Below are 11,669 nucleotides of genomic sequence, written 5' to 3'. Positions count from 1 at the left end.
AGGGGGCTGTCAAGCATCTCTTGTGGCTCAGGAAGAGGAGATACTGCCAGACACAGCAGAATTTGCAGAAAAAAGTTATTTCTAATTAGAGCATTCAGAAATTACCAATTTTAAATTTTAAATATTGTTTTAAATTATTTACAGAAAATATATCACAAAACAGACAATAAGCAAAAGTAAAACATAAGGGATTAAAATAAAAAATACTTAAAGTTGAATTCCTGCCTAACACTGAGTTTAAAATTTCCCCTCCCCCTCCTGCTACCTATGCTGTCTATGTTGCCTAAGCTGTGAAAAAAACAATCTGTATACTTACCTATTTGTAGTCTGCTCTGGTCAGGTCACATGATCATCTTGTGTCAATGAGTGGCAGCTGCAAGGGAGAGGAGAAAGCATACAACCCACTGATCCTGTGTTATGAAAGAGGTACAGTGAATGGGGCATACCATGGAGGTACAGTGGTCCAGCGCGAGGGAGAGAGAATTGGAGAGTCGTAACTGCGTAGGAATGCCACCTGCTGCTGCGGTTACTGCCGTCATAAAGAAGATTACCAGGACCTGAGGTTTTCCTTCCGAAAAAAATGCAGCACTGGAGAATGCCAAATGGTGTGCCCCTGAGGCCGCACATCAAGACCGACCTGCTAAGGTAGAAAATAGTTGTCTCAACATGGACCCCACCAGGCTGCGCCCCAACGCCATTGCTCTGCCCCCATTCCCCTGGAGCTCAATCATGGGGATGGAGAATGCCACAAATGAACCTTCTGTTTATACATGGACTTTACCTTTGCAGGTATGCCAGGGCAACACAGGTCGAGTTTGGATTTGGGATGTTGGGAAAGACTGCACTTTATGTCGTGATAATTTGTTCTTCAAGTAAAGCCTTTGAAACCTTGTTCCCACCTGGTCTGAATTTACTATATAGGGTGTAATGCAAGTAACCGGCACCTTTCTACAAGTTCAGATCACTAAGGTACTTTGGGTATGAAGACATCAACACAAGAGTTACCACAGTGTGAAGATGCAATTGATTACCTAGGGTAATGCAGTTTATCTAGCAGCCTGTATGAAGCATGTGCCTGAGACAAGTGGGATATCCTCTAGCAGGAGGGAGTTGTTATTGGCAATCTCTCTGTTATCAATCCGTCTCCAAAGCAATGCAAGCAGACTTGCGCCGTAGAGATCCTCAGCCTGTACACAGGTAGGGAAGAGTTAAGTGAAGTGCATGCATGGAGACCACGCTATGTGCATAGTGGGACCCCATACTATTACTACGAATGAGGTATTAGTGCTGCGCTGGATAGGTGGATGTTGACAAGGCTCAGCTTGTCCCCCCTAAATGCGAGTTACAGAGAAGGTGTACATTGTCACGGGAACCCAAGAGTTACCTGGAGAACAGTAATGGTGCAAGTGTACATGATGTACGTCCATCTCTAAAAGCAGAGGTCCGATTTAAGGTTGAGTATTCCCCGATGGCGGCCTCAGCCTTGTCCCCTGACAAAGATGAAAATGACACAGAAGTAAAGGTACCCCACCTGTAGTTTAGTGATCCTGCCATAAGTGCCTAGCATAGCCCAGAAGAACCCACCCCAGGGGTAGGCCTCCTATGTGACCCTCACTTGCTGCCCAAGGAGGAGGAGAACATGGAGGAGGTCTCACCTGCCTAATGCAACTCTTACAGTACACCCTGCCCCGCCCCCTCCCCCTTTCATGCATATAGTGTGAACTTAGCCTATCTCCATTCTTGCTCAGTAATCTGTAAATGTAACCCTTCCAGGCATTTATTACTTCTCACCTTTTGACTTGCTACAATGCTAAAAATGTTGCAGTCTTCCTCCTGCCTGCAGCAGACTGGTGGCACCATCTCAGACTAGGCAATGGCAATGACTGGAGCTCAAAGATGGATTTTTAACGATAAAAGTTGGAGCTTTGTTGTTCGTTGTTGTTACTATATATCAGGCCTCACTACAAGGCAGACCATGGTCCTGATCCGGACCGAGTCACTGTCCTAACTTCACCCAGGGGCAGAAAGGACTTTTGGGGAGGGTTATGTAAAGGGACATGGCATGCTAATATGTGTGTGTGGGAGAGAGGGGGTAGGTTGGTTGTGTGAAGGGGGCAGAAAGGACTACTAGGGTGAAGTAAAGGGACAGTGATTTCTACTGTGGGGGGATGTGAAGGGGGCAGAAGGGACTGTGGGGGAGTTGAAGTGGGGGTGACGTAAAGGGGCAGTGAACCCTACTGTGGGGAAGGGGGATGATGTAAACGGACAGGGAGCCCTACCGTTGGGGGGGGGGGTGATGTAAATGGGCAGAGAGCACTGCTGCAGGGGTGGTTCAGGGGGGCAGTGCTTTTCAGGGGGTAATGTAATGGGGGGGATGTGAAGGAGTTGAGGACTACAGGGGAGTGCAGAGGACACTACTGTCAGGGGTGATGTGACAGGGGCAGGGGACACTGCTGTGGGGGGAGGGTGTGTGGCAGGCGCAGCACTACAAAGTGCCTTATGCGCTGTGGCATTAGAAGAATTGGATCTCTCTGACTTCAGTCTAACCAGACTGTCTGTTACTCTATAAATTCCTCTAATACCGTTCTATGGAAAGCAGTAGGTTTAAAGAGCACACCAAACGCTTAAGATATCTTCTTCATTAACTTCAACTTTTCTTCATAGATAACAGTGACACTTTTGCAGCAGACAGTCCATGTACAACATGTGCTAAATACAGTATAACAAATGGTGGATATATCTCTCTCTCTATTGCTGTTTGAGTTTGTTTGCTTGGGTTTGGTTTTGAGTTGTTAGAGTTGTTTGGGTTTGTTCGATAGTTTGAATTCGATATAACTTTTGAAGTTTGATAGTTTGATAGTTTAAATTCGATATAACTTTTGAAGTTTGTTTGTTTGTTTTGGTGGAACTACAAGTGAACACATAACTAGTTCAGTATACAGCTGTAATCACATTACTAACAATAGGAACATGTATAACTGTTAATTACCTATTTTTGGCCACTTGCTTCCATAAAACTGCTCTGTGGATCTGTGTGTCTATTCAGTTCTCTTGCTCTGTAGTGGAATGAGAAGGCTGGCTGAAGCATGAGGATTAAGACAAAAAAATGAGTGCAAGGCTGGCTGTGATTAGCCAAGACTGTTGCTGAGTGTGAGATTGGCTGTGATTGGCCACAAACTCCTTATGCGTAATAAAGTTTAACTCTGTGCTTTCTGGTTTCAACTCTGCTGTGTCTGAGCTTACCTTACATGCATACAAATGAATCTTACAGGCATATTTTTCCTTTGCTTCTGTGAACACAACATACAACTGTTATGTGACATCCAAACATGAAATCACAGTAAATAACTCTGCTTTTGTCTCTCACATATAAACATATGCACTGTATTGAGGTTATTAACAGGTCTAGCTGTATATTCATGTATGTCATATTAGCAACCGAGGACAGGTTCTAGCTGGCCAGCTACACTCCCACCAAAATTACCTATAATTCTATGTTCTCTATAGTAGGATTTGAACATGAATTTGGGGAATTTTCTATCAGGTTCTCAACTTCCAAGTGTCTTTTATCACTTTCAAGCAGAACAACTGCTGTATAGGACGTTCCAACTTGAGTGGAGTAGTGAGACATTTTCCCTTTTGAACATCTGGCTAGTCTTTCAAGTATTTCATCTTGACACTTGGCAGCAGTGCTCAATGTTTGTACAACTTTTACTTCTGGATCACCCATAGACAATTATGTGTAACCTTCACTGGGTATGATCTCCTTTTCATTCTGTATTCTGCTGGCTCTGTATCTGTATCTCAGTCCTCCCACCATAGAAACCTCAGGAAGTCTCTATCTTCATTCTTCACATGAAACTGGTGGAACATCTTTTCAACGTCACACATGACCGCTACGGGATACTTTCTAAATCTACAGAGTACTCCAGGCAGAGTGTTTGTAAGGTCTGGTCCTTTTAGTAGATGATCGTTCAATGCAACACCATCATACTTTGCTGAGCAATCAAATACTACTCTAATCTTATCTGGTTTCTTTGGGTGGTAAACACCTTGATGTGGGATGTACCACACTTCTCCTTCTTTAGGTTGGTTATTCACCTTCTCTGCATGTCCTTCTTCAAGGATGCCTTCCATGAATTTAAAATAATCTTGCTTGAATTTGGGATCTCTTCCCATCTTTTTCTTCAGGCATTTCAATCTTGCTAGGGCAAGATTTCTGTTATTTGGCAGACAAGGTCGTTCTCTAAAGGGTAAGGGCATTTCAAGATAACCTTGTTGATTCTGCTGAATACTTTCTTCTAGAGTGTGTACAAACTTTATGTCTTCTTGAGATACACTCTTTTCTTCAGAACTTATGTCTGCAAAGTCAGACTCAAGGATCTTGATTACTTTTGCTGAACTTACAGTTGGTAACTCTTGGACGGATATTCGATGACACAATCCTGTCACCTGTCTTGAGTTTGCAATCTGCTGTTTTCCTCCAACAACACCCCATCCTAGATCAGTTCAAACAGCGTAGTATTCACCCTTTCCTCCTGTGATTACCTCTCGTGGTACCAAAGCTTCGGGACAATCGTAGCCTATCAACAGTCCAACACCAAACTCCTTCAGCGGGGACATTTCATGTGATATGACAGATAGGTGTTCCCATTTATTGGCTGTTTCACAGGTAGGTATGCAATCTCGATCTAGAGGTATATCGTCTTTCATATAGGCTGGAGGTAGATTTAATGTGAGGTTTGAATGAAGTCCTCTAACTCTCAATCCTTTGACTCTTTGACTGTTCACTAATGTATCTCTCCCCGTCATTGTGGTGAGTTTGAGCTTCACTGGTTCTGTAGCCACTTGTAATTTCTTGCAGATTTCTTGATCAATGAAGGTAACATCGCTTTGGGCATCCAATAGTGCATAGGCATATACCTTCTTATTCCTCCTTTTAGGATTTGAAATGCACACTGGTACAACCATTGATGTGCCGTTGCTTTCTCCTTCCCTTACTCTGCAAGAGAATACTGATACTTTCTTTTCTTCCTCAGCATCTTTAGGTATTGAGGATTCATCCTTCTTTGGACGTTCTTCATGTAGTGGTGTAGGATGGCATCCTTTGCAAACACTGCATGTGGCCCTTTTCTTACACTCCTTAGTAATATGGCCTTTCCTTAGGCATCCAAAACACAGTTGATTATCAAGTAAAATTTTTTCTTTTCATTTGAGGACTTCTCTTTCAATTGTTGGCACTTGTGTATGGAGTGGTTCTCTCCACAGAACATACACTTAAAGGTAGTCTGAGGATTTGTCAGTTCTGTCTCTCTACTGATCCCAGTAGTGACTTTGAACTTGCTCTCATAGGTATCTAGACCTTTAGCTGCTGTGTTGGTTGCAAAGCTAGCTGCTCTTGAACGTCTTATATCTCTCGCAGGCCTTTCTTCTAAGGATTTTAAGGCATAAGGTGCTGTTACTGGGTTACATGCTATTCGTGCTTCCTTATTGACAAACTCAGAGAACTTTTCAAAACTTGGGAAGTCCTTATTTAGATCTAACTGTTCAGTCACATAGCGATTCCACCTAGAAGCCACTCCTTCAGGTAGTTTAGCTAGCATCCTGTGGTTTTCCAGATATTCGTTCAGTACTTCTAGTCCTCGTACATGTGGGATGGCATTGCTGCATGCTTGCAGGAAGTCACCATACTCTTGGAGTTTGAAATGTTCTTTAGGACCTATCTTAGGCCAGTTATTCAATTTCTCCCTAAAGGCTCTTTGTACTAAGAAAGGATGACCATATCTTGCATTTAACTTTTCCCAAGCTTGTTTGTAGGCTTCTTCGTCTGTTCTATAGAAGTTACCTTCAAGAGCTTTCTTTGCTTCTCCACCAACATATTTCTGAAGGTAGAATAACTTGTCAACTGGCCTGGAGCAATAGTGCTCAATGATCATTTCAAAACTCGCCTTCCACTCTATGAACTTCAGTATGTCTCCTGAAAATACAGCAGGTTCTGGAACGGGCAGTCTTGCTGGGACTGTTCTCTGTCGTCTTGCTGGGACAATAGTTGCAACATTTTCCTGATCATTGCAGTGACATCTAGGAATAGGATCATCTAGTTTTATTTTCTCACCTAGTTCTGAATTAGGTAAGTCTCTCTCTTTGTCTTTCTGAGCAGGGATAGAAGGGCACTGACTTTTTTCTTCACTACGTACTGGTGATTTCCTTTCATTCTCCTGGGCGTATGAAAGGAAGTAGGAGTCTGCATCTTCACTTAGTACAGATTTGGACTTATGATTACTATTTATGTCCTCTTCGTGTACTCTTAGTCTGGCTTCTATAATCTTGACTTCTTTCAGCCTCTCCAGACTTTCCATTTGATGGCGCTGTGCCTCCATTTCAGCTTCCATTTGATGGCGCTGTGCCTACATTTTAGCTTCCATTTCAGCTTTTCGTAGGCGCTGCGTCTCAATGGCAGATTCCATCTCAATTTTTGCTTTCTTGACAGCAAGTTGTTCGACCAGTTCCTTTCTTTTGGCTATTAAGGTACTTGAGGACTCCGATATGTTACTGGCACTTCTGCTAGTGAAGGAAGTCCCACTTGAGATTGTGGTTCCCCCTAAGGACCTAGCATAGTCTCTCATAAAGAACTCGTTCATTCTCTTTCGTGCCTTAACTTCATCATAGTTAGCTTCAGATGATAGTTCTCTCATGAGCTTTACTAAATCTTTAGTGACGGGGGCGTGGCTTGGCACCGGACCTGAATGGCCGCATGGTAGAGGAGCTCTCTGCACTGGGGGATTAATATTAGCTTTTTGGTGTCTCATCTATCACCCCAACATGGTCAGATCGGGCCGCAGCGCATCAGCCAGCCGAGTACCACCCGACCAGACGATCCAAAACTCTGGCAACATTCCAGCGATCTTTAGGGCTCAGCGGGAAGGCCTACGAGCGGCCTCACCATCTCCAGCACCCCGCTCTCCTGAAGTACAGCCTGTCTCCTCCTCACCGCTCCAACTGGGGACTAACATGGCGACTCCACTACCCAGCCTGGCGGACCTACAAACAGTCGCGGCCGATATAAAACATACCCTGGGATCAGCTATCACGGAGCTTTCAGTCGAGCTGCGTTCTGTAACGGCCCGCCTCACAGAGACAGAGAAATCATCGATTACCCAGGCGACCGCCATCAAACAGCTTCAGCGATCAACTGATGCTCAAACAACACATCTTATCGAGATCAACAGGCACCTGGAAGATCTCGATAATCGGGGTCGGAGGCACAATATCCGCCTGAGAGGTCTCCCTGAATCAGTGGAACCACCCGCTCTAGTGCCTGCAATGACCGCCATCTTCAATGACCTACTCGAGCGCCCTGCAGACACTCCTGTGGAATTTGAAAGAGCTCATCGCGCCCTCAGACCGAGAGGAGCGGACAATGATCCCCCGAGAGATGTGGTGGCATGCCTGGTCAGCTATCAAGTTAAGGAGGCTATCCTGAAGAAAGCGAGAGCCCGAGATCGCATCTCCTATGAAGGCTCTGAGGTAAAGCTCTTCCAAGACTTATCTACCATAACCCTGCAAAACCGACGGGCTCTTCGTCCCCTGCTGGAAACCCTGCGTTCAAAAGGCATTACTTACAGATGGCGCTTTCCCTTTTGCCTATCTGCATCATTCCGGGGCAGATCTGCAGCTCTCAGAGTCCCAGATGATTTACCCGCCTTCTGCGATGCCATGGAGATCCCTATAATAGACTTACCTGACTGGTACAGCACCTTCTACACTCCGGAACCCTGGATCTCAGTGACATCCTCTTCAACTCCGAAGTCCCAACGCCACCGACACAGACGCCGTCAATCACACCCTGGCTCCACACCTAACCGTGGAAGAGATGATCACCGGAGCAGCCCTCGTCGTTCCCCAACCCAGCAGAGGGAACATGTAGACCTATAACTTCATTCCTACGTGCAGCCTGGATGCCTGACAATGTGAGTCTCTCCTTTCTCCCTGCTCTACCCTAAGATGCCCTTTCCCCAGATTTATAGAATTCCTAACCACCCCATGCCCTCTTTAGCTCCTGGGAATATTACCCCCCCAATCCTCCTCCTCGATCACAAACTTTGAATACCCTGAACTGGAATTGCAAGCAGAATCTGTCTGGCTCGCTTTTTGCCCTCTCCCCCCCCTCCTCCCATCGATCTGTCTGTGAGACTGTTTGCATCGCCTGCTGCTTATTTCCCTGTACACGATCCATCACCATGCTTCACCTTAGCAATATATGCTATCCCTGTCATCCTGAATTACCGATGTCACCGATCCAAGCTGAACTGAACTTTTTGCAGAAACTGTCTGACACCAGAGAGGATGCTTGATCCCTGTCTCCAGCACTCAGGCTGAAAGATGGTTAACGTTCTCGCAACAGGATCTAATGTAATGTATGACTTAGGAAGATGGTGCAGGCTCGTGAAATCAGGCTTCTACACCTCCCAACTGTTGTTTGGTTGGTTGATGGTAACCTGGGTTTGATGATGGGGGGGGGGGGGGGGGGCGGATGTAGGGGGAGTTTGATTATCTGACTTCTAGCTGCAGAAATTGCAATTCTATATGCCTCTTCAGATATCCGTCAGCTGTCACTTCCCTATCTTTTTGCTCAAATCATTCCATCATTATGTTCACCTTCTCTCCCCTTCCTCTCTCCCTTCCCCTTCCCTTCAGTCCCTTCCCTCCCCCCTCCTCATTCCCCCCTTAATCCTTTCCCCTCAATACCCTTCCCAACTCCTATTTTTTCAACTCCTATTTCCAATTAATATCCCTATATTTTCTATATTCTATTTTTCCAACTCATATATCTATAATCTATGGGACTGATGATGTATACTTTGTTATGTTATACAATAGAAGGTAATATTAGGTTGCACTAAGTTGCATTTTAGGATGGGGATTGTGCATGTGGCCTATGGGATTTTGATGGATTTCCATGATCCCCTCGGAGATATGTTCTTGCTCCTTCCCTACTTAAATCATGCCTATCTTCATATTGAAATGCAACTATACTTCTAAGCTCAATAGTACGGTATTACTAAACCAGTGGTGTTTTGTTAAATTTCCATATTCCGATAATAATCAACAACAGGTTCAAAAAGTATTGCAAACATTAATGTAATATTTGCCTGATGCTCCATTTTGACTTCAGATCACAATCAATAAGCCCCAGTACCGAAATACAAAATTGGCATCCAGCCAAGATAAGATCTGGAGTCATCGAACCTTGACCCCATAGATTGCTTCCCCTCTCCCCATCCCTGCTCCCTCCCACCTTCCTTTCCCCCCCATTTCCCCTCTTCCCTCCCTTTCCCCCTCATCCCCCCTCCCTCCTTCCCCCTACACCCCTCTCCTTCTCCCTTCCCTTCCCCTCCTCCCTCCCCCCTTCCCCCTCCCCCCTCTCCCCCCCCCCGTCCCTAGCCTCACTCTCTCATCCCTCTTCCCCTACAATCCCCTCATCCCAATTACCCCACATGTCCCCTGCATCTTCATCTCCCTATACCCTCCTCAGTCCTCAGTGATCTGACTCTAATCCCTACTCAACATTGCCAGACCTCACAGTCAACTACTTCTCGGCATCCAGGCTCACCAAAACTTCTCAACCGATCTAATACAACTGTTTAAATGTTCATACTATCTTGTTACTAACTGTCAAGTTGATTTAAATACCTTAGCGGTTATGCAATTTTGTTTATATGTGATGTTACATACACCCTTAAGGTTTCACTACTCTACATTATTCACCTTTCGCTTGAGCTGGTCACTGTTACATTTGATCTGGACCAAATAGGAACACAGGGACGCTCATGACCCTATACTACATATATCTCTAGGTATACCGGAGACAATTTTCTCCTTTTTGCATTCCATACAGGCTCCAAAAAAAAAAAAAAAAAAAAGCCCCTGACGACCCGGGCTCCTTAAGACCATTATCTGCAATTGTTTTTCTACAATTCACTTTTTTTTTTTTTTTATCTACATTTCGAGACACCAAAGATTTTTGTTTGCCTACATTTTCCTGCTATCCCCCAGTGCCGTGCAGTCCCACGGTTATCTGGTTTTTGTTCTAAGACCCCTCCCCGCACCACAGCGGGTGCCTGTGTTGACCTCGGGCGCCCGTTGAACCTAGCACCAAGTGCGCATTTCTTCACCCCCCAGAATAAAGTTTTCCTGGTAATCTTGGTGAGCTTTCTGGGGGCGTCCCCCTCTATATCTCTTTTCTGTCACTCTCAATAACCCCTCCAACCTTCCTATCTCTACTCTTCTCCTCTTCCCCTCCCCCCCCCCTTTTTTTTTTTTTTTTTTTTATTTTCCCCCAGATTTTACCCCCCTTTCACTATTCCCCTTCCATCATGACCAACCCCAAGTTGACACAAATTCAACATAGTGTCAGAATTCTCTCACTGAATGCACATGGCCTAAATGTGCCAGAAAAACGTTCGCAAACGCTATCAGAAGCCCATAGACTACGGGCACAAATTATTTTATTGCAGGAAACCCATTTTCGAACCGGAGACCCAATTTATCTTTCCAACAAACGATACCCTACGGGTTTCCACTCCACGACAGAAGGCACCAAATCACGAGGAGTCTCGATTCTATTTGCACGTCAATTAGACTTTAAGCTGGTTGACATCAAAAGAGATCCTAATGGTAGATTTCTTTTTGTAAAAGGACTCCTTGCCTCTCGTCCAATTACAATCGCAAACGTATATGCCCCTAACACCAAACAGGTGGCCTTTTTTCGTTCAACCTTACAGGAACTTCAGGACTTTACAACTGGGCTTCTAATTCTTGGAGGTGATTTCAACGCCCCTCTGAACCCCTTAATTGACTCCTCCACAGGCAGTTCGGTCCTTCCCTATAAGGCTTTACGACAAATCACTACACAACTTCAATCCCTCCGTCTCCACGACACTTGGAGATTAACCCATCCAGACACCAGAGATTACACCTTTTTTTCTTCACCTCATCAAAAATTCTCCAGGATCGACTACCTTTTCCTATCCCAACCAGATCTTCCTTACCTCTCCTCCTCCTCGATAGAAACCAGTGTGCTATCCGACCACAATCCTATCACCTTAACTTTGAAGTTTCCAGAAGTAGAAACAAGAAGTAAGACTTGGAAACTAAATGCCTCACTCCTAAAAGACACACAGGCAATCACCAGGATCCAAAACTCCCTGAAAGATTATTTCAATTTGAATGATACCCCAGATACCTCAGCTCTCACCCAATGGGAGGCTCACAAGTGTGTGATCCGGGGAGAATTTTTGGCACTATCTGCAACACTTAAACGGGCCCGACAGAAAGACCTTACGGAACTATACTCTAAACTCGAAGCACTTGAAAAATCCTACAAACGCTCACAGGCACAATCCACTCTATCAGAATTGACAGCGATACGAACCGAACTGCGAGATAAGTTGGGCTTACAAGCCCACCGCAGACTCGTTCTTTCTCGCAAATTATTCTACGAACAGGGGAATAAAAGTGGTCGCCTTCTGGCGCGGTCTATACGCCCACAGCACACGTCATCCCCAGTACACTTTATTAAGGATGCTTCTGGCAAGAACCACCACTCTAACCCTGACATTGCAAAACAATTTGAGTGTTATTATAGGAAACTATATAATCTCACAGAC

This window comes from Pelophylax lessonae (genome assembly GCF_965119305.1).
Source record: "Pelophylax lessonae genome assembly, chromosome: 6".
Classification (NCBI taxonomy): domain Eukaryota; kingdom Metazoa; phylum Chordata; class Amphibia; order Anura; family Ranidae; genus Pelophylax; species Pelophylax lessonae.
Note: the sequence above shows the minus strand (reverse complement) of the source record.